Consider the following 25,068-nt stretch of genomic DNA (forward strand, 5'->3'; position numbering starts at 1 on the left):
TTCAATAGATTTTAAACAGTGATGCTTTGAGGATGCTATGAGACATTCCTAGAAGCTGAACTACTCTTTGAAACCTCCAAGAACTTGCTTCAAATCCCTCAATCAAAATAATCACATAGGTTCTGAAGATAATACTGTATTATACTAGATAATACTAATGTGGCAGCAGGCTTGAGGCCAAGTTGTGAGTCAAGAGCAGCTATTCTCTAACTCTGATATGATTGTTAGACTTTTACTTGAAGCAGATGCATACTTTTATTTCAGTTTCCTTTGTATCACCCACAAGAAAAAAACAAAATTTATCTAGCTTCTCCTACTTCTCCTACAAGTCACTAGGGCCTAGTAACTAGGCTCAGGCAAAGAGCCAACTTTAAGATACATTCTTTGTATCAGGGGGCTAAAATCAAAATATAGTAATGGGAAAGGAAAGGGATAAAGGAAGACTTTGATGAGGAGGTGGAATTTGAGTTGGCTTTTGAAGAATGGGTAGAAATTCAACAGGTAACAGGGAGTATGAAAATTAAAACAGACACATGGTACAGCTTGAACAAAGGCTCCAAATCATGTAAAGGTAGCAAGTGTTTAGGGAGCAGAGGGCAGAAAAAAATGACAAGCTATAGAAGAAATGGCTGTAAACAAATTGAATGTATATCTTGTCTATGGATGTAATGGAATATCACTATGCTTTAAGAAAAGGCAAAAATGATAGATTGAGAGGAACAGTAGAGAGATTATATGATCTGATACAGAATGAAGTAGGCTAAGCCAAGAAATAGCCAACAAAACAGTACACACAATGACCACAACATGTATATAAAAAGAACTACCACAAAAGAAAAATGTGAAAAAAAAAAAACCACAAGCCCACAAACAAAACAAAACTAAAAGCAACAACAAAAAATGTTGCAAAATTACAAAGAACAAGTTTGGTCCTAAAGAAGAGAAAGGAAAAGACACTTTAACCTATTCTTTTAAAGAGGTGGGACATTGAAGGTTGTGGAATATTGATATTTTTCTGATTTTGGGGGGGGGGGATTTTTCTATTGGTTTTGCTGCTTTTTTCTTTTTTTCTTTCTCTTTTTTCCTTTAAAATTATTTGTTATATGGGATAGCTCTCTAGGAAGGGGAAGGAGGAAGGATATGGGGAAAAATTCTGATGATATAAAAACAAAAGATAGTGATAAGATTTTTTTTTTAAATAGAGGAGCAGCTGCAGCTAAATGCCAAAAATCAATTTTCTCATGTGCATGGTCCTTTCAGGCAGATAGACATGAACGTGTGCGGACGCACACACATGCATGTGCACACACACACACATACACACACACACACAGAGTCAACACTATTTTTTTTTAAACTGGACAGACAGACATATATAGACATGGAAAGGAAACATGACATAACCAAAATGACATTAGACTAGGAGGCAGGAGATGTAGCTCTAGGTTTGGTTATCCCATTAAACATCTCTGTGACCTTACCCAAATCACTGAAATATTTCTGAGCCTAAATTCCCCCATCTACTAAATAAAGACATTATATTTAACATCTCTAAAGTTCCTTCAGTACTTCTCTTCCCCCTCCCCACTTCTACCTAATCTCATCCCTCACTTTGCCAATGGATGTAATTAGTTAGGCTCTAGGAAGGATGGGCCACACCCAAGGAATCCTTGGGAATATGTGTTGAATCATTATATGTAGACACCTGGCCTCAACTGTGAGGCTATGCTTGTCCACCCCTTTGGTCCTATGGAGGGAATCACTGAGTCAAATTATGAGTCTGAATATCGAAAGTCATGAAGAAATAAATAAGGACATTCAGAACTAAACAGAGACATTAGGGTATTCCAAATCAAGGATGGTGGGAAGGGGAGTATGGGAATAGAAAGAGAGCAAAAAGGATTGAGAATATGTAATTGGATCCCAAAGGTGAAGGAAATGAAATTTCCTTTTCATTCCTGATAAATTTGAAAACATCTCTGCCAAAGGGTTGTTACTCAACTTTATGACAATCCAAGTCTTGGCTCTATTGACCTATTGGAATTGAGCCAAACACATTATCCCACTCTCCTCTAATTCTAAATTTGGTTCAAAATAAGGATTATCTAAGTAATGACAAAAACACTCTGAATTCTCAAGTGAGAGGTCACCTTTGTATGGACCAGTCATCAATTTTAAACTTGAATCCCTTCTAACACATACTCAGAAAGCAACTCTCTAGTTATTACATGAAAATCTTCTGTGCTGGAGAAAATCATTTCCCCAAGAAAACCCATTTTACTTCTAGAAAGCTCTAATTGTTATTAAGTTTATGTTTATAATGATTTGAAATTTGTCTATTTAAAATCTAGATCCTTTGACCCTTTGTCATGTCTTGATCATGCCTTGCCAAACACTCAATCATGTTTTATTCCCACCATGTACCTCCTCTGCTCCTATTTGCAAGATGCTAATAGGAGCAGGGGAAAATCAAGAAAATATTCTGAGTCTACTACCAATTTATATTATCTAATCCAAAGTGGGTCTTGTCAAGAGAATCATTCTATTCCTCACTAATTGAACAGCTATTTCACTCTATGTTTCACAACTTCTTACCCTCTCCTGCAAAATCCCTATCCCTCACATTCCCAACTGATGATTTTACTTCATACTTCCTTGAAAAAGAAAATGAGGCTATTTGTCAAGAGTTCTCATATTTCCTTTCTTCACCTCATATTACCCAGCCATGTTCCATCAATTTCTTCTTTCGCTCCAGTCTTGGATGAAGAGGGGAGCCTTTCTCATTGCAATGGCCCACTCCTCCACGTATAGCCTTGATTACATCACCTCCCATATTCTTTAGCAGATTGTCACCACTATCCTCCTCACTCTCCTTATTTTCAGCTGGTCCCTATCTGTTGACTTCCTTTCCTTATTATCAATGAAGCCATACATGTCTCATCATTAAAAAAAAAAAAAAACTCAACTAAACTAAAACAACAGAAATCCTCATTTAATCCAACAGTCCCTGCTAGCTATTTCCTCCATTTTCTGGCTAAAGTCCTTGAAAAAAGTCCCTAAACTTGGTGCCTTCACTTTCTCTTACTCACTTCTAAATCCTCTATCTTCAGCCTCCTAACTTCACGATTCAACTGAAACTAATCTTTCCAGAATTACCAATGATCTCTCAATTGATAAATCTGGTAATGCTTTCTTAAACAAAATCTTTCTTAACCTCTCAGATCTTTCTTGGTTCTCCTATTTGTCTCCTTAAATCCCTTCGGTAATTCTTCACCCTTGTCATATTTATTAACCATATATCCTGCACTATCTTTTCACTTGATGTTATCTTACTTAGTGACCTCATCAGCTCCCTTTAGTTTAATTATCAGCTTTGCAAGAGATCGCTTCACCTATATATCTGTTTTGATTTCTCTTCTGAGCTACTGTTCTGCATCACCTTTAGGACACTGAGAATGCGATACTACTTAGGCATCTCTAACTCAAAATATACAAAATATACAAAACAACATATTGTTCTCTTGTCCCAAACTCTCCCCACTTCCCAACTTTCCAAAATTCTTAAGATCTTCAATACTCAATGTAGGACCAAAATCTTAGTTTTTAGATTTTTGCTTTGCTATTTATGTTCACGAAAATGCTTCCTACTTATATCATTTCCTTCTCCCTGAATCAATCATTTTTGGATCCCTTGTCAGTTTAATCAGACAACTTAGAAAATCACAACTTTTCTGAATTTGCTTCATTAATGTAGTACAGGAGTCTAGGGCTTCTACAGAATTTTTCTTACTCTCTATCACTTTGATATACTGCATAGGTCCTGAATAATTATCACCTCTTACTGGCCTCTTCCATAAATTCCAATCAAGGAAGGGAGCTTCCCTTGGGAGCTCCAATCTACTTCCCCTTCACCTTGGGGTCAGTCTGTCACCACCTCACCCTTCATTATCTGGCCCCTTTAGAAACCATAGTCTTTGGTCTATCTTTTTGTATCTCTTTTGTTTTTCCCAAACTTCCCACCTCTGGCTGATCTCCCAAAGCAAATTGTCTATGGCAAATCTTTTAAGACATTTCAGCCTCTGATGATTAAGGTAAAACTCAACAACGTGGTAGTGATGCAGTTTGGGGTTGCTGGGAACCCCAAAATGTCATAGTATAGAGCTGCATCCACCTGAAGTGATTTCACGCACTCAAACTTTCTTCCAGTCATGGAGCTGTTTATGTGTAATGCCAATAGAAGTGGGCAAAGTTCCTAGTGAATCTAAAACTTAATGGGGGTGAGACTGATGTTTATATACAAAAGGGAAAGTAAAGGGATCTAGATAGGATTAAGGAGTGAGATATTGTCTGGGGTGGGCCAGGTGCTACTGTGAAAGGACTGTTAAGTAAGCTAATTAAGTGATCTAGGTGTGCTAGGGTGGGCCAGATGCCTTGGGTGGAGGCACCAGTGATCTGGGCTACCGAAATGTATGGGAAAATTCAGGAACTGGGTTGCTTCAAAGACATGGTCTTTTCCTTTTAGGAGTCCAGGTCCCATAACTCCATCAGTACCTTACCCCAAACTAACTTAAATTCAGTTTTTGAACTTTCCCTCCATGTTTACCTATTCTTTCGATACTGAGAGATGTCCTAAAGCCAACTTCCTAACAGAACTATTTAGAAGCAGAATGAGTTGCCTTAAGATGCCTTCTCATCTAAGGTCTTTAAGAGCAAGTAACATGCCTACTTGTATATAAGGTAGATGGGAATTCTTTTTTTTCCTGACATTAAGTCTTAAATTTTCTTTCTCGAAATGTCTTCTCTTCATTTTTCTTAGTACTTCCTTCTAAAGACAGGTTAGGTATTGGAACTATGGTTTCACTGACAAAGAGAACTCCCAGGTGAGGACATTCCTTTCACCAGTGCAGGTTGCCACCTTCTCTGCAACTTAAAATTTAGCCTGGAATAAAGGAAGAAAGTTTCCTGGAGCACTGAGAGGTCAAATCCACTTGCCCCAGGTAAATGCCAGGGACTTCACCACGTTCAGGGTTGTGGGGGGTTCCCAGGGCCTGTACCCCATCATTAATGATGGGGATGGGATCTGAACCTATAAAAAGGAAAAGACCATGCCTTTGGGATCTGGACCCCAAAAAGGAAAAGCCTTGGACTTTCCCACATGGCCCAGGTCTCTGGTGTTCACCTGGGGCAAGCAGCCCTTCCCAGTTATTAATACCAGGGACCTAGGCCACATGGGAAAGTCCAGGACTTTTCCTTTTTGGGGTCCAGATCCCATCCCCATCATTATGACTTGGACAGAGTCATATCACCAGAATGTGTCAGAGATAGGATTTTAACTCAGGTTGTCCTGTTTCCAAGACCAGCTTTCTGTACACTATGCCACACAGCTGGATCTCCCCAAAAGAACAAGTCCAATCCCTCTTCCCCATGCCAGACTTTCAGATTCTTGAACAAAACCATTGTGCTCCCTCTAAACTAAATATTCCTGGTTCTTTTGATGGGTTTTCACATAGCATAAACTCAAGACCATTCTCTTTCTTGGTCATCTTCCTCTGCATGTTCTTATCCTTCCTAAAATCTGATGCCAAAAACTGACCACAATAGTTTTTTTTTTCCCCTGTTTGGATACATATTAATTACTGCACATTAAACAAGTCTTTAGGATAATGTTAGCCTTTAAATAATTGGGAAATACTAAACACAGTATGTTTTGAACACATGCATGTATGTAGATAGAGATATGCTTCATATCAGTACATCATAAATTTTGACGAATATAAATCTTGTCCCCAAAAAAAGAAAGGAAAAGAAAATTTGCAATTCAAAGAAGATCGGGCTATGTATGGAAAATCAAAATTTGTAGGGTTATCTCCCTGGAAAGAAAGGGAAAAAAGAAAAGATAATTGCATTTCAATTCAAGTTCCAAAGCACAAAACTCTATCTAGAAAATCACAGTCATCATGGGCATGAATAAAAATTTGCTATTGCTGAGAGACTGTGATTAAAAAAAAAAGTAATATCAGGGAGAATATCTAAGCAACCAGCCCAAGCACAGGAATAAGTTAACTGATTCTTTGAACATTTTAGGAAATTTCTCCAAGGTTCAAAGATTTGTTCTTTAGGTTATCTTTCCTTAAGAAAATAGGAAAGAAGGGACTTGGTGGGAACTTGACTTTATGGAAGCTGTAGTTTTTTGTGCATTAGCTCTTGTCCTCAGGGCCTAAAAAAAAGTTAAGGCAAGTATAATGAAATTCATGACTAATGAGAAATTTAAAGTTTCTCTCTCTCTCTCTCTCTCTCTCTCTCTCTCTCTCTCTCTCTCTCTCTCTCTCTCTCTTTCTCTCTCTCTCTCTCTCTCTCTCCTCTTTCTGTGTCCGTTTGCCTCTCTGTCTCTCTCTCTGCATTACCAGGGGAATTTATAGCTTTAGATGTATTTGCTATGAGTAAGTACTTGTGTTAATCTAATATGGGAAAATGTAGAAAAAGGTGAAGGTGGCTAGTTAGGGGAAAGCATGGTATTGGTTGTCAGCAGCAACATCATAGTCATCTGATCAAGGCCACAGAGAGCCTTTGAGGGTTCTCACCAGGAATGGGAATATGGAATACGTTATATGTTATGTGCAAACTGGGGGGGCAACAAGCAGCTCTGAAGTGAACTTTGAGGAGGAAAAAGAGAAGATTCCTATTCCAATCCTAATGACATACCCAAAGCACCACTACCCACTGCTCAATAACTTTCCAAACCAAAATATCCTTCCCTGGACACCATTCCCCTATTTCTGGTATTCCCTAACCTCACTCCCCCCTTAGAATATAAGTTCCTTAAGGATAGGTATTGTTTTCTCTTTTGTATTTGTATCCTGTGTTTAGCACATTGCTTGGCACATAGTAAGAACTTAATAAGCACTTTTTTTCTCACATTAATTCAGTCGTTCAGTGATTTATTCAAAAGAAACATGAGATGCACGGATTTTGAAATATCACCACTCCAAACATTCATATGGACTATTTGCCTGATCTGTGATAGAGCCTTTTGAGCTCATATTGGTCTGATCAGCCACAGTCTGACATACTGTACTTTGACCCCAACATAGTGATGTCATTTTGGTCCTCTTCAAGAACAAAGGACAACAACTGATTCATTCATGACCCTTAGCCTCAAGCATAGATTAGAACACTAAGCAAAACAAAATGTGAACAAAAGGTTAGTGGAAAGTTTAAGGAAGATGTAAACCAGTGTGAACAATTAAGATAAGTGGACCACCTAGAGTGAATTTAGTTCATAACATAGTAATTTCTCATTCTTCTTATTGTCCCTCACAATACTTAGAACAATATATTGCTAATACTATTCATTGGTAACATGACTAAGGAATAGTTTACTATAGAATTTCTGCTGAACCCAGCCAAGCCATACTAAATTGGAAACATTCTTCAAAAACAACACATAGTCCTGGCCAAAATTTTTGCTGTGTAGAAGTGGCATTTGGCAAATACATCTGTTTTATAATTATTCCCCTCATACACACAAAACCGTAATTTCTAACATAAGCATATGTATTTTTCCCATAACTTCAAATATGGACTCTTGAATGAATGGGGAAGATAGGTGGCACGTAGGTTAGAATGCTGGGCCTAGAGACTCATCTTCCTGAGTTCAAATCTGGCCTCAGATACCTACTAGCTGTGTGATCCTGGGCAAGTCACTTAACCCTATTTGTCTCAATCTTGTCATCCATAAAATGAGCTGGAGAAGGAAATGACAAACCACTCCAGTATCTTTGCCAAGAAAATACCAAATGGAGTCACAAAGAGTCAGAAATGACTGAAACAAATGAATGATCACAAAAAGAATTTGTCTAATGGGATTACTTTTGCTTTAATTTTGTTAAAGAACTCTCAGATTCAGTAGATCCCCTTGCATATATTTTGTGTATTGATTACTTCATTTTTTTCCTCTAACGTTGTAATGGGATATTGCAGATAAATTTCGTACTAAACTAATCAGCTACACAAAATCCAAGATCAATAACCGGCTCTGTCCAAAACCAAGTAAGGCACATGATGGTGAAAAGAATATTTAGATAGATGCACATTACCCTCTCCTACCAACCCCAAAAGGTTCCATTGCTTAATCACCCTTGGGCATGTAGGGATCTAGTACAGGCATAGGTATGAGGCAGGCAGCTTCAGTACAGACTAAGTCAAATATATCTAGCCTGTCCTTGGTTGGTTATAAGATAAGTCCTGGAAAACCAAGGTATAGAAGTTCAGTAACTATTAAGGAAGAGAATATGTTCTAAGGGCATTTCAAAGTTATTCCTGGGGAAAATGAATTTACACTAACATTCCTTCAGTTGAGAAGATTTTGTGACCTATTATAAAGAACATTGGTCCAGGAATTACAGCAGCATCACTAATTAGTTATATAGGTTATGTAACCACCCCAATCTTAGGATTTTTTACATTTAAAAAATAAATAACAATGCCTACCTTTATCCACCTAACAGGGCTGTTGAAAGGAAAAACAAAACCAAAAAGGATTCTCCACAAATTTAACTATGTAGGTATTCTCTGGATCAGCACTGAGCAGAATCCCTTTCTACCTAATAAATAAGATAGGATGAGGAAGAAAGAGGAGGAGGAGAGGAGGAGGAGGAGGAGGAGGAAGAGATAGCATATTTGTAGTGGGACTTTCAATGTAAAAGTGAACTAAAGCCCCAAAATCACTTGCCTCGGGGTCCTGAGGTAGTTAGCCCCATGAAAGGTGAGATTATATGTTATATTAAATTCACCTAATACTTATGGAGTGACAACTCTATGTACTGAACAACAACAAAAAATAAGACATGGCCTTTATTCTGGAGGAATTTGTAATCAAGGAGGCTCAAGCACAAAAATTTATGCCATGTGGATTTTCTCTTTTCCTCCCTTTGATTCTTGGTATTCATGCTTCTTGCAGATCATAACTGTCTCTTACAACAGCTGAACTCTAGTGAAAATATGATTGATAGGTTTACAGAACTATCTCTTAGATAATGAGGGGATTATAGTCAGGGCAAACTGTCCTGCACAAAAAGAAAAATGCATTTGGGAAATGGGAGGAAGATCCAGTCTTCATCTAAATCTGAACTATATGAACAAGAGAGTGGTAGCTGTCGCACATTAATTTGCTAGGTGGAGAACACAGTCGTGTAGGCCCATTCAAAGCAAAAGGCATTATCTGGAGGATCCTGGAGAGGAATAAGGCAATGATTACCAGAGGAGAAGTACACAGATTATAAAAACCAGGATTAATCCAGGAATCTGATATTTAGGAAGGTCAGCTATCAACGTGGGGCAGTCAAGTTCCTGGCATTCCAATGAAGAAGTCATCTCACTGTTGCCACACTGTGTGTGGTCTTGTGCCTGCCATGCCCACACATACTTTTTCGATGTGTTCTGCTTCTGGAGGAGTACTGTATCTTGTCCCATCCTCTCCTAGAGCATTGAATTATAGGAGGTTTTAGAGCTAGATGGGAACTCTGAGGTCTATCCTATTCCACCTTATGTGATCATTGTATACAGCTTCCAATGTCTCTAGATAATCTGTAAGATATTTGAGGACAGGGACTATAATTTATTAATCTTTCCATCTCCTATAAATACCCTCTCTTCTGGATCCCAAACACAAACCTCCTTCCCTTTCTTTAAGTCTAGCCCCTTCATTCTACCCTTAGGCTGGGCTCTTTTTCTAGACTCCGTTTCTACTATAGATCTGAGGCTAATAATTTTAGCAAATTACAAAATAGTCTTTGAGAAGTAAATCACATAATAACATATCCTTTCTATATCATTCTCCATTGCTTCCTTAATAATCAGGTAGGGTCATTTTACAACAAAAAAAACACATATGTGTATAATCATTAAATATTATAACTTCAGTTTTAATCTTTTCATTATACATTATGAAAATGATGTATGATTTTAATAGCAAGGATAATGAAGTAGCATTCCTGGACAAATTCCCAGTATTAATGATTTTGAAATCTTAAGTAAGTGATGAAAAGGAAAGCAGTATTGTACAATTGAAATAGTACTGGCTCTCTAAATAGAGGCTTTGAGTTCAAATCCTACCTCTGACATTTAATATTTGTGTGACCTTGGGCAAGTCTCTTAATTTCTCAGGCCTCATTATTCTTCTCTATAAAATGGGGAGTTTAGACAAGATAGATAGACTTTCACATCCCTTGTATCCACAGAGCTACAATTTCATGAGCCAATGATGCTTCATTCTATAAAGTGATTTGCAACTTACCTTTGGGAAAATTTGATGAATTTAATAAATCTTTCAATTAATAAGTAAATGAGGATTAAGCATATACTACATAATGATTTTTTCTTTGGTGTTTGTTAGATCTTTGCTTTCACCAACGTTGGGATCCTGCATCTGTAAGGCAAGTGTCACAATATCGATCGTGACCATGAATATGCCTGTATCATTCTGTATCACAGAATATGAGACTCTAAATAGAAGGTAGAAGAAGTAAAACATTTATTCAGACACCAGAGGATCAAATTCCAAAACTGATAACTCCACTTTGACATAGCAGCAATTGAATCCCAAAACCAGTAAGTCTACTTCATTATAACAGCAAGGAAATTAAAACACAGTATCACAGCAGGGAGCCAAGCCATCCAGTAACCCTCCCCTCTGCTGGAGCCTTCCCATAAACACTCACTCACAAATCTTCCCCCTCTGCTTGCCTGCATCCTCTCTTCCCACAGTTTTGAGAGCTTGCAGTTCTGAGAGCTTAACTGCTACCCTCAGGGTGTCTATATATACATATATACATATATGCATATACATCTACATACATACACACATATATGTGTATATATATGTGTGTGTATGTATATGTATATATATATATATATATATATATATATATATATATATATATATATATATATATATATATATATATATATATATATATATATACACACCTTTTTGGGGGGGGGTATACTTGGATACTCTGTCCTTCCTGGCTCGTGGATGGGGTTTGGAGATTGTGAAGGACATATTGTCAGTGGGGCTGCTTTCTGAGCCATTTGAGATCCTTAAGAGTCTCCTGGCTGACAGCAACTGAAGACATTCTGGCACAAAGTTTACCTAACATCTTTATTATCTGACTAAGCCACACCATTGATTTGTACACTTGGGCTTAGAGCCCAAAGGACTTGCACTAAGTTTTGGGGGCATAATTGCAACATAAAAATCGAGTTTTAAAGGCGAACAATGAAACTATGCAATGAATGTCCAGGGAACTCTTTATGATGGTAGGGTGAACAAGACCAGAGAAGAGCCAAGAGAAGAAGGATAAAGAGAAGGATAAAATCACAGGATTGCTTCAAGTCCAAAGTTAACTGCTAATGTGGAGGATGGACTGTATTTTCCATTCCTTGAGTCATTTCCTTTCTTCTATGTTATCTTAATGTTCTCCTATGGGAGCACAGAATAAAGGCAAAGTGCATGGCCAAAGGCAATTTTGTAAAAAGATGGTTGTTTACTTAATAACTTTCTCAGAGCACTTTGTTTAGACTTCTCCAAAGCTTCTGAGTATCAATTGTATCTTATCTCTCTAAATTGTAAACTCCTGGAGGGTAGGATTTGTGTCTGTTATCTATGTTTCACTTTCAGCTCTTTTGTGCACAGAGTGGGCATTAAATCAATATTGATTCAGTGGAGGAAGAAATAAATGCTGCCTACAATATACTTATCTCAAGCTGACTTTTGCTTAGCTCTTTATTGTCACCTATCCACTTTTTTACTCATTATCATTGTCCTTATTTCAATTCAAGAGATATTTATGAAGTGCCTACTATGTGATAGGCACTAGAGATAAAGAGATAAACATAAAACCTTATTTCTACTCCTCAGAAAGTATTTTCTACATAACTTGAAGAATTAAATCCTTTATTTCCAAAGACAAAAATTTTGCAAACCCAAACTGTTCCTCTAGTCTCCTATCTGGTTTCCAAGAGTCAGGGCATTCTGTCACCAACTTTGCATAACACTTTTGAAAAATGCTGAAAACTCTCCTCTTTAACAATAAGATACATAACAAACATTTCCGGAGAATGTAGCAAATATTTTTCTACAGTATTTGGTATGTAACCATATTATGTCTGTGAAATTTTTTCTCCACAAATATGTTTACCTGGTACAGCTTACTGCACCTGTTAGTTTACTCTATCCCATTCGCTTCTTATCATATCTCTAATTAAGCAAGATCAAACATTTTCAGCTAACCTCCCCCTCAAACAGATCTTGATAAAAATGTAAACCACTTGGCCCAAGACTACACTCTTCAGCTTAACACCACTGCCAACTACTCTCGGAATTTGATTCTCAAAACAATGTTCACACCTACCTGATTGGAAACTACAATAAATACTACACATTTTTTAACATCAACTTAAATCTCTATAATTTGCAACAGTAGACAGAATATAAATTGGTTTTATTACTGATTTAGCTGGTGTGAATTGTCACTTATCTTAGTAGACAGTCATATATATGTGTGTATATGTACACATAAATGTAGATAGATCTATATACATATCTTATATATGCATATATGCTATATATACATACATGTGTGTGTATACACATGAATACATGTATATGTCTCATAAGCATAAGAAAAGTAAGGAAAATCTCACTACAAATGTATTAGTAAGTTGGTTTGGGGTCATGGAAAGAGCACTGAATTTGTATCTATGATTTTAGTTCCAGCTCTGCCATTAATTTTGAGGCCTAATCAAAGCATTCATCCTTTCTGGGACTCAACTTATTCCTTAAAATGAGGGTGGTATTAAAAACACTTGAAAGTATGGGTACAAATGGATTTCTCCTTAAATTCATAAAAAGCATTTACCTAAAACCATCAGCAAATGTTATTTGTAATGCAGATCAGTTAGAAGCCTTCCTAGTAAGATCAGGTGTGAAACAAGGATGCCCACTGTCACCAACACTATTCAATATTGTATTGGAAATCCTAGCAATAGCAATAAGGGAAGAAAAAGAAATAGAAGGAATTAGGATGGGGAATGAGGCAATAAAACTATCTCTTTTTTGCAGATGATATGATGATATGCTTTGAAAATCCCAAAGACTCAACTAAAAAGTTAGCTGAAACAATTAATAATCTTAGCAAAGAAACAGGATATAAAGTAAATCCACATAAATCATCAGCATTCCTATGTATCACAAACAAAACCCTGCAAAAAGAGATAGCAAGAGATACCGTATTTAAAACAACTCTAGACAGTATAAAATACCTAGAATACACTTGCCAAAACAAACCCAGAAACTATATGAACAAGATTATATTAAAAAAAACTTTTTATGCAAATCAAATCAGATTTAAATAATCAGAGAAATATTGATTGTTCGTGGATAAGCAAGGCCAATATAATAAAAAGGATAATTTTACCTAAACTAACACATATATTCAGTGCCATCCCAATTAAATTACAGAAAAATTACTGAATTAGAAAAACTAATAATAAAATACCTTCAGAAAAGCAAAAAGTCAAGAATATCAAAGGAACTAATGAAAAAAAATTAAAGAAAGGAGGTTAAGCAGAACCAGATCTTAAATTATACTATAAGGCAGTAATTACTAAAACTATCTGGTACTGGCTAAGAAATAGAATGGTAAATCAGTGAAAGAGAGTAGATATAAAATTTATAGTATCAAATAAATCTAGTAATCTTGTATTTGACAAGTGTAAAGACAAGTTTGGGGGATAAGAATTAATTGATAAAAATTTTTGGGAAAACTGGAAAGGAATATGGCAGAAATTGGACATAGACCAATATCTTACACCATTTACCAAGATAAGGTCAAAATGAATGGATGACCTAGATACAAAGAGAGAGATTACAAGAGAATTTGCAGAACATGCAACCAATAAGCTATTATATTAGACTTATGGATAGGCCAACAATTCATGAACAAACAGGAGATAGAGAACAATGTGAGGTACAAAATGGATAATTTTAATTACATTAAATTAAAAAGGTTTTGAACAAATGAAGCAAATTTAGCCAAGATTAGAGGGAAAGCAGAAAATTGGGGAAAAACTGTTTCTCACATAAAAGTCTCCTATTTCAAATAGATAAAGAACATTGTCAAATCTATAAGAATACAAGTCATTCCTCAATTGATAAATGATCAAAGGATATGAACAGGCAATTTTCTGATGAAGGAATCAAAACAATTTATAGTCATATGAAAAAATATTCTAAATTATTATTGATTAGAGAAATTAAATTAAAACAACCTTGAGATTTCAGTTTACATCTATTTGATTGGCTAAAATGATTGAAGGGGAAAGTGACAAATGTTGAAAGGGATGTGGAAAAATTGGGACACTAATTCACAGTTGGTCAAACTGTGATAGTATTGATCCAGCCCTTCTGGAGAGCAATCTGGAATTATGCCCAAAGAGTTATTATACTATCTATATACCCTTTGACCTGGCAATACCACTATTAGGTCTGTTTCCCAAGATGATTAGGGAAAAAGGAAAAGAACCGATATGTTATAAAAATATTTATCCTAGCTCACTTTGTGGTGTCAAAGAATTGGAAATTGTGGGGATGACCATCAATTCAGGAAATGCTGAACAAGTTGTGGTGTATGATCATGATGGAATACTACTGTGCTATAAGAAATGATGAGTTCAATGATTTTAGAAAAACAAGGATATACTTACATGAAATATTGAAGAGAGAAATGAGCAGAACCAAGAGAATGTTGCATACAATAATAGCAATATTGTTTTAAGGACAACATTGAGAGATGAAGTCATTTTGACTATTATAAATACCCAAATTAACTACAAAGTACCTATGGAGGAAGATACTCTCTGCATCCAGAAAAGGAATTGATAGAGGTACGTATAGAATATATACATATTTATGTCTAATGGTAGCCATCTGGGGTGGGGAGAGAAGAAATAAAAGGGAAAAAAAGAAAGTTACATGATAACTTTATTATATATTTTAAAGGAATAGAAATTGATACATAATAGTTTCATGCATGTACATACAGTTTCATGTGCAATCATCCTAAAAATTCTACTGTTAATAAAATGCATTTTTTATTTTATAAATTAAAAACAAAAATATGTGTGTATATATAATGTGTATATATATATATATGTATATAGAAATAATTTAAAATAATTATCTAATTTTCCAGATGGAGAAACTGAGATCTATCAGGTTAAATGTCCAAAGTAGTACAGGTAATGGAATAGAAGAATCAGAATTTGAACCCAACCCCCAGCCCTTTTCCAAGATGGCGGTGGCTGTTCTTTCCTGGCTCTTAGGGTGTCAGTGAAAGGGGATATGAAAGAAGGCCAAATGATGCCTCACAGACCTGCCCCTCCAGAGCCCCATTGACCCCCTACTTCCCCTCAAGCCACAGCCTGAGTCCTGTCACACTCCAGGATCTTCTGTCGGATTGTGGATTGGGCTTTCACACTGGCCTTGCTTGTGGGCTCCCATCTGGCTGTCCCTTGGTGGTTTCCATAGCCTTGGTGCCCTGTTTGGTCCAGATCCAGGCCCCATCTTCAATTATTCATGACCCCTGATGTCTATACCAACCTCTGCAGCCTGCCTGATGCCCCTACTACCCCAGGGGCTCCTGTGGCTCCAGAGGCTTTGCCCTACCGCCCTGAGCACTCTCCCCTCCTAGAGTTGGTGTCCTTTAGCCTGGTTCCATCAATGGCACAGATTTTGGAGAGTTACCCTCTAGTGGAGCTGCGGGGCTGCTACCATATAGGGGACTGTGAGCCTCGCTCTCAAACTGCAATCCTTGTGCCACATCAGGCTTGGGAGCCCCATCTCCACCTGCTGCTCTACCACCTGCATCCTTTTATGCAAAGTCAGCAGATCACCTACAGCATCTGTGTCATCCACCAGGCTGGAAATGGAACATTTAATAGGGTGAAGCTGCTGAATGTATGGCTTTGGGAGGCCCTTCATGATGAAGAATGGGACTGCCTGTTTCTGCATGATGTGGACTTGCTGCCTGAAAATGATCTCAATCTTTACTGTCTGTGACCCTGGGGGTTCCAGGCATGTTGCTGTTGCTGTGAACAAGTTTGGATATAGCCTCCCATACCCCTAATACTTTGGTGGGGGGCTCTCAGCTCTTACTCCAGATCAATCCCTAAAGATGAATGGCTTCCCCAATGAGTATTGGGGTTGGGGCGCAGAAGATGATGATATTGCTACCTGGGTTCAGCTGGCTGGGATGATGATCTCTTGATCACCCATCTCTGTGGGACACTACAAGATGGTGAAACACTGAGGAAATAAGGGAAATGAATAAAACCCCCACAGGTTTGACCTCTTGATCTGGACACAGGATGGAACGAATCCACTGACAAGTGAATCGGCTGGCTCAACAATAGGGCCCACTTTATACCAATATTACAGCAGACATTGCAGTTGATCCCGGTGGCCCCAGGTCATCCTCAGGTCACAAATTCCCACCTGGTTCCTCTCAGGCCATTCTTCAAGAAATACTACAGTGCTGGCCTACAGCATGGCCTGGTCCTCTGCCTCCTGCCAACCACACTGGTTCCCACTGAAAATCCCTCTTTTCATTTGAAATTAGAGAGAATGTGTCCTCTCCTGGTCGCCTTTCACTGCTGCCTAAAGGAGTTACCTCTGCTGTGCTGTGCTGGAGCCGGGCTCCTGCACCCCTGGAGGGCCCTACTTCTGAGTCCCCCAAGATAGGGGACATGCCTGTGATTCACGGATGTGTTATACATAATGCTGATTCTCCACCTCTGTGGAGTACCCTGCCACTAGGGTAGAAGTAAGTTTGGGCCCTAGGGATCTCCTACTCCCTCCTCATTCCCCCAAAAGAGGACACAGGTATGACCCTCCTCCCTAGGCTACTGTGAATATTTATTTTATTTATGGTCCCTGGGGAGGGCATATGTCAGTTGGGGAGAATCCCCTTCAGGATTCTCTTCACCACCAGGTCTGTCTGGGAACCCTGGGATTTTTATATATTTTTTAATAAAGTACTCAGTTGTGTCTCTCAAAAAAAAAAAAAGAATTTGAACCCAAATTTTCTGCCTCTACTATGCTATATACTCTGAAGTCTCTTCTAGCTCTAAAATTCTATGATTCTGCAATGGCACTGGGAATATAGCTTATCAGCTGGATCTAAGGTAGCTGACTGAGTCTCAGAGAGACTCCATCATGTCACATAACTACTAAGAGCTACATACAAAATTTGAACCCAAATCTTCCTGATAACACCCTATCCACAATGTTATCTTGCTTCATTGCCTGTTATTTAAAATTTCAACTCTTCTGCTTTGATTTTGAGAGTGTTTTATAACACAAATTAATCCAAATCCTTAAAATATATTTTGTTTTTGAGAATGGCATACCACCCCTACTCTAGTCAGGAAAGTGTCATTTTTATGTTACTTAAAAGTGTCATGTTCATTCCTGCCTCCACACTTTTGCTTCTGGAATGTCCTTTACCTTCTTTAATATTTAGGCCTACATGTCTGTCCTTCAGAACCAAAATCTTTTATGAAACTTTCTTGAACTGCTCCAGCATAAGCTGATATCTTCCTTCTCTGTACTATTGATTGAATTGTCAAAATTACATAATTTATCCCCTAATTGTCTCTAATTTTCTCAAATTTTGAAGCTCCTTGATTGTCATTTATTTCATTTGTATTCCCTATAATACCCAGAATAACGAAGGGTAGAAAGTATAAGCATAGCCCACTGAATCACATTAATTGGTGATATGAAAACATTGCACCAATGTTACATGTAGCAGTGAGGTACCTTGATCATTAAGTTTGTTTCTTGAGTTATCTACTTAATACTAAATGGATGGATGGATGGATGGATGGATGGATGAACGGATGAAAAAGCATTTGCTATGTGTAAAGAACAAGCACTGTGCTAAGCTCTGAGGACACAAATAGAAAATTAAGATGGCCTTGCTCTCAGGGAGCTCCCATACTAATGGGGGAAACAACCCATATGGAATATATCATCTTCCAATCTAATAGAGAAGTCTTGTGGACTTTAGGGTTTAGCAGCAAAGACTAGGGTAATACACTTTCTTTAGTTTCATTTCTACCGAAAAATCTCATGAGTTTCTGATGTTGAATTACTTGTGCCAAGGATTTCGGCGTCAAGAACTTTCTTTTCCGGGTCAACAATGCCAGCGGCTGGAGGACCCACAAAAGCAGTTGCCAGGCCACATTTCTACCAGGGTTGTTTCCCTGGATGACAGCTACAGGGGCCGGAGTGGAAGCACTCATTGGGGGGGGGGGGGAAGAGTGCGGCCACTCACTAGGCTCTTAGACTGTTTGCATTCAAGTTGATGGAAGTTGGTTAGCAGTTGGTTTGGCTGTTGGTCAGGAAGTTGGGCCTCCTTCTTCATGGTGCTCCCCTCAATGATGGCTGTGTGGCTCAGGTTGGAAAGAAGCCTGATTGTCTGGGGGACAGGCATTGCTATTTTCAAGGACCTTCGGTTCACGGTTCTGGGCCATTGCGGTGTGAGGGGAAGAAATTGACTTGCTTTTTAAAATTTACTTGCCTGTAATTTTTACTTATTTTTGCTTTCCTAGACTGCTTTTTACCACTTTGAAGGAGTTCTTTACTTAAGGAGTTGTTGGATGTTTCTTTTTTTTTTTTTCGGTGGGGGGAAGGTAGGGCAATTGGAGTTAAGTGAGTTGCCCAAGTTCACACAGCTAGTAAGTGTGTCAAGTGTCTGAAGTCAGATTTGAACTCAGGTCCTCCTGACTCTAGGGTTGGTGCTCTACTCACTGCTCCACCTAGCTGCCCCCTGGATGTTTCTTATTAAAGGGATTCTTTATTTGAACCTGAGCCTCTGAGTGGTCCATGTTCCAGACAAGTGATCACAAAAGGGGCACCAATCTATATACCCGAACAAGAATCCTCACTACAACATGACCTATAGGTGGCCATCTCGGTCAAGTCAAGTCAAATCAACAGTTATTTATTAATACTCTACTGTGTTTCAGGAATGGGGCTAAGTGATGGGTATACAAAGATAAACATGAAAAAATGTCTGCCCTCAAGGAGTTTACTGGGGAAGGTGGGGTAGGTAACATGTATGCAGATAAGCAAATGTAAAAGGTGTTTAAAATAAAGAAAAACATAACTTTGAAGGAGAAGCAATGTCAACAATTGGAATTAGGAAAAGTATTTTGTAGGAGGTAGCCCAGGAGTCAAGCTCTGAGGGAAGTTAAGATTTCCAAGAAGTACAGCTAAGGAAGGAAAACATGCTCAGCATGCACAAAGGCAATTGAATTGTGGCATATGAGGAGTAACAAGTTGACCAGTTTGACTGGAATTCAGAGTATGGGGAGAGTGATATGTAATCAGTAATCTTCATGGTACAGGAACTGAAGGCCCTTAAGTATCACCATTGTCCTCTTGGTACTCTTTGGGATAGTTCTTCCTAAACTGTGGCACCCATAACTGATCACAATATTCAGGATAATGATTTAACTACAGCAGGGTGTGGCCGCATCACTGGACAGATAAGACTCATCTTCATGAGGTCAAATCCAGCCTCAGACACTTACTAGCTGTATGACCCTGCACAAGTCACTTAACCCTGTTTGCCTCAGTTTCCTCATCTGTAAAATGAGCTGGAGAAGGAAATGGCAAACCACTCCAGTATCTTTGCCAAGAAAATCCAAAAAGGGGTCACAAGATGTCATACATGACTGAACAGCAAAGTAAAATGGTGCAATCACTTCCTTATTCCCAGAAGCTATTTCTTCTTTATCAGCTTCAAATAGCATTAGCATTTTTTGGCTGGCATGACCCACTGTTTACCCATATCAAGCTTGAATTCTACCCTAAGAGCCTGGTATTTTAGGCAGGTAGGCGGCATGGTAGAAAGAATACTGGCTCTGTAGTCGGAAAGATCCAAGCTCAAATTGGGCCTCACATACTTACTAGCTGTGTGAACCTGGGCAAGTCACTTGACCTCTGTGTTCTTCAGTTTCCTCATATGTCAAATGGAAATAATAATAGCAGTTATATCCCAGAGTTGCTGTAAAAATAAAATGAAATAATTCATAAGACTCTTTGCAAACCTTTAAGCGCTATATAAATGGCAGCTATCATTATTTTCCCAAAAAGCTCCTGAGTGATGAGCCATCCCTCACCCATCTTGATCTTGGGAAGTTAATTTTTTTAACCCAGTTCTAAGATTTTATATTTATCTCTATTAAATTCTACCTCCTATGTTATATTAACATATTGATATTTCATGTTAAAGCAGGGTTTATGACATTAGGTTACAATGCATTGGTGTCATCATTTTAAAGCTCTGTTGATTGGGACAATATTATTTGGGGGTAGACCCATGAATACTCAGTTGTGACTTGGTGCATTGAATTGTACATGTTTCTGAGTCCCATTAAGGATTAATTAAAATGAAGGGAGAAGACCTTATTAATTTGGAAGCCTTTTAACCATAAAGTCACTAATGTTTTAAATCCATTTCTTTCGACCATGACCAGAATACAAGAAATTCATGATTAGGTGTAGACTTCTTACAGACTATAGACCTATACTTGCTTTACTTGGCCTCGGGGAACATTCTTCAATAATACACAGAGAACCTGAAAAGATTGTCAATATGGTACAAACAGTCTTTGAAAGTGGTACCCAGAAAGAGATGGAAAGTCACAGTTTTTCCACTTCACATCTGTAACCTCGTCATAACCTTTTATGGAAAGATGGGGAGGGGCAAAGATGTTTTTGAATTTTGGGGTCAGTGATTTTTCACTCTAATTTCTCTTAGGATTTTCATTTTTCTTTCCCCTTACAAGAAAAAAAAATAAAGTTAGGAACTTAACTGAGGTAAATGTTTGAACACACAAGGGAAAAAAGTGACCTTTTGAAAACTGAAAGGTTACAAAACTCTTTCTCTTCTTGTTTTTCTCACGGTTTGGATTATCATCGCTTGCTACATTTTCTCTTCTCTGTATTCTATACTTCACATTCCTCCCTCATTCCTTTTTGATCTTTCTGATTCATTTCAATGAGCATTTATTAAAATACACTGTATGCAGAGCACCATGCTATTGGGCTTATTATGTATCAGCTGTAGGCATGAATGTCCACCAGGATCTTATTTTCTTCCCTAACACTCATTCATAAGTTGATACTAAAACTGGAGGCCAATTGCTTTTTTCTTCAGGTTTATTTTAAAGATTTTATCTTTAAAATTAATTTCATAGCTTAGATTCTTCTGCAGTTTCTACTACCATTAGTATGCAGGAGCTTCTGTGATATAACATTAATATTTGTATTCCTCAGGCACTCTTGTAGGTTGGTGCCTCCTTTGGGAGCGTGTACTTGGAAAGCCCTGGCCCAGCCCCTACAAAGAGTAATGTTTTGTTTTTGGTAAAAAAAAAAAAAAAAGACTGTCACCTTTAAGGTTGGTTAATATCTAATCTACCTCCTCCTTTCCTCTTTCTCTTTCTGTTAGGCCTTGGCCTTCTGCTCCTCCTAGCAAACCTCTGTATGTTTTTTTTTTCCTAAAATAATTTATCATGTCTTTTAAAAAACAGAACCTAATGTGGTCCTCACAATAACCATGTGGAGTAGTGTAACAACAATCTTGCTAGCAGCTACTGTGGTTGTGTACACTCAACAACAACCAGCACACAGAAGGCCACTAACATAAATTCTTTGATCCAATTTACTAAGGAAAGTAATGTTAAGGGGTTAACAATCTTACTTTAATCACACATATAAATATAATTCATTTAGTACAGGAGGAAAAGCCAGCAACCTGAACTTCAGAGCAAATACAAATAAATTACAAACATACACAATATAAACAGACCAAATCACAATTCATAGTTACCAGGAAAGCATCAACATCTGGATTTACAAGCTGGGAGCTCTTAAAGCAGCTGCCAGGAGTCCCATGCCACTCTTCTAGTGACTGAGAGCCCCAAGGGAGACTGCCAACCTCTGGGTTTATATATCTTGTTCCAGGTCAAAGGTGAGTCACAAACATGCAATTCACCCACGTGACCTAAAAGCATCACAAACATTCAGCTTAAACCCATGTGGCCTAAAAGCTTCTGACCGGCACAAATGTGTGACTCAAACCCATGTGAACTAGGCTTTCTCTTGAGGCAAGAAGGGCATCAAAGACTCCTAATTTAACAAAGGCCAAACTCTTCAAGGGCACTTGATTAAATAAATGCTAAAAGCCCACTTTAACTACTGATACAAGTAGAAAGAGCAGGGATTATCATACCCATTTTCCAGAGGAGAATATTGGTGGTCATAGGTTAAATGACCTGCCCAAAGTTACACAGCTAATTTGTAGCTTCACCAAATCCAAATACTCTTTGTACTATCTTTCAAATAGTAATTCCTTACATTTCTATAGTGCTTTAAATATATCTAAATCCTATATACATTATTTCTTTTGGTCCTCACAGCAGTCCTTCAATCTGAAAATTTGAACAATCAGTTAGTCACTTATTACATCTGAACAATCAGTTAGTCACTTATTAAATGCTTACTGTGTACTAGACATTGCTCAAGGTACTGAAAAAACAAATACAACGAATGAAGCGATAGAGTTTTATGGATGAGTAAACTGAGCCTCAGAGATTTTCAGTGACTTGCTCATGGTTAATGCTTTTCTACCCTAATCCATGCCACAGGGGAGGTGGAAGCTTTATTATAAAAACTCCAGATAATTTATAATATTGTCGATAAAGATGCAGGGTAGTGAAGAGTATAGGGGTCAGATGTTGAAACCTATAAGCCTTGGATTCAAGTTGTGTGGTGAGGGGCAAGTCTTTTAGTTTCTCAGTGGCCCCAAGCAATTCTATAAAAGTAAAGAATACAGATGAGCTGCCACTCTCATTGGTGAAGAAAAATTCTAAACTGCGAGTTTCCAACAGGAATGAAATCATAGTTCTGAACCCAGCCACACCCACTTGCTCCCCCAAGTAATCAATTTCATGTATCTATGGGTGTCAAATATAAAACTCGTATAATAAAATACAAATCCTTAACAAGTAAGGTTTGAATATAGGCCAAAGTCCAGAGCAAGGAAGAACTAAACTTTTATTGCCAAATCTAGTTGTTTCTTTGTTTTAAACAAGATCTTCTGCCCTCATTAAGGTCATTAGTGCTTGTCAATAAATGATTATGTTTGGATTTCATGCACCTTGAATTCCCAAGTAGAAACTCAGATTCAATCAATACTTTCACATAGTGACACCTGTAATCAGGGCATGGGCTCTTATTTAAGCTGACACATGATTATACTTCATAATAGAAGTCTAAACAGAATTCTAATTCATGGATTTACTAATTATTCTTTGCAGCTGCAGCTATTAACCATAACATATATAATATATAATCAAAGATACAGAAATATATAATTTACTTTATATATAATGTGAATTTATCCTATGAATATGAATGCGTGCATTGGCACATATATACACAGGCAGAGACATTGTGGCCTTACTCTTGGGTGGGTCTGGTTAGTTGAGAGCAGTATCCCTTTAAGAAATAAAGCAGTATGGCAAATACCCAGATCCTTCATTAAAAGTTGTTCACCAGAGAACAGAGTTTACCATAAAACTGTCATTCAATGAAAGTACTTTTCCTTTCTTGATCCAGTTTAGTTGATTCCTCACTTCTTGGCCCTTCTCAATACTTACAGCTTCATCCAAGCTCCTGAATGTACAACCTAAGAAATAACCCTTTCAAAGCATTCAGATTTCATCTTCTTTCTTCTGTTAAGTACCTTACAAACACTGCTTCAGGTGTTGGCAGGAAGTTAATAAATGAGAACAGCTAATGTTACAAAAAGATTGTAGAACGTATCCCTAGAGGAAATTGACCTTAAATTAAATCGTACACTCTTGCCGCAGGATAAAGGGGATAGGGTTGGGGCATAAGAAACAGTGATAGAATATGCTGGAACCACTCAAAAAGAGAAAATTAATTTCATTTAAGTCTTTTCACTTGAATGGTAATTAATGACTTCTGGTAACAGACACATTGCAAGTAATATAAGACCTACAATCATTTTCTAATGGTAGATCTTAAAAAAAGAACTTCATAGTATTAAAAAAAAACAACACAATAAAATAAAAAGGGGGGGCAAAACCCTCCCAGGCTTAGGTTTTGAATAGAGTAGAGACATTGTGTTTAGCATTTATAGATTACATTGCATAGTCAATGCACTCTACAAAGTAATCCCCACAAAATGGCCCCTTAGGCATAGTAAACTCTCTTCCTTCAGTTGTACAGAAGAAAAAAAGTGAGTTGCCAAGAGGCTCGTTCATTTATTCACTCATTCACTCAGCAAATACAGGCTTAGTAGAATCTCCGAGTCAGAAGGGACTTCTTGGTCGTCTTCTCCACCCTCTGTGCAGAAAAACTCTTTGCAATATCTCCAAATAAGGGATATATAGGTCAGTTCCTTGAGGGCAGGGGCTGTCTTTTACCTCTTTTGGTATCCTTAGTGTTTAACACTCGCTGTGCTGGGCACATAGTAGATGCTAGTATATGTTTACTGACTTACTGGCTGACACATGAAGTTCTTCAATGAGGTAAAGCTTATTATATCCTTCCTTAGGAAATCCACTCCACTTTGGGGAAAACTCTAATTGCTAGGAAAGTGTTTTTTTTTCTTACATAGAACCAAAATCTTTCTGTCTTCGCTTCATACACATAACTTCTTGGTCACCGAACCACATGATTTAGAACTGGGAGAAGCAGAGGTGTACTGGTAAATGTTTAACAACAAGCTTCTCTTCCCCCTCCCCACCCTCTGAAAAGTACAGCTGGCAGGACATATTTTTGAGTTTAATCTGCATTGTGAGTATTTTCTCCATCACTTTGTTAAGTCTAAACAATTAACTAGATCAATAAAAAAAATCGATGCAAGATTTGTAGAGTTTGCTGATTTTTGAGGCGTAAATGCTCAC

At 37.7% G+C, this 25,068-nt stretch overlaps 1 pseudogene; it reads left to right on the forward strand.

Moving 5' to 3' along the window:
- Positions 1-16,653, forward strand: part of LOC118837004 — a 76,166-nt pseudogene extending 59,513 nt beyond the window's left edge.
- Positions 16,654-25,068: the final 8,415 nt, after the last annotated feature.

Source organism: Trichosurus vulpecula, chromosome 1 (assembly GCF_011100635.1).
Source record: "Trichosurus vulpecula isolate mTriVul1 chromosome 1, mTriVul1.pri, whole genome shotgun sequence".
NCBI classification, from domain to species: Eukaryota; Metazoa; Chordata; class Mammalia; order Diprotodontia; family Phalangeridae; genus Trichosurus; species Trichosurus vulpecula.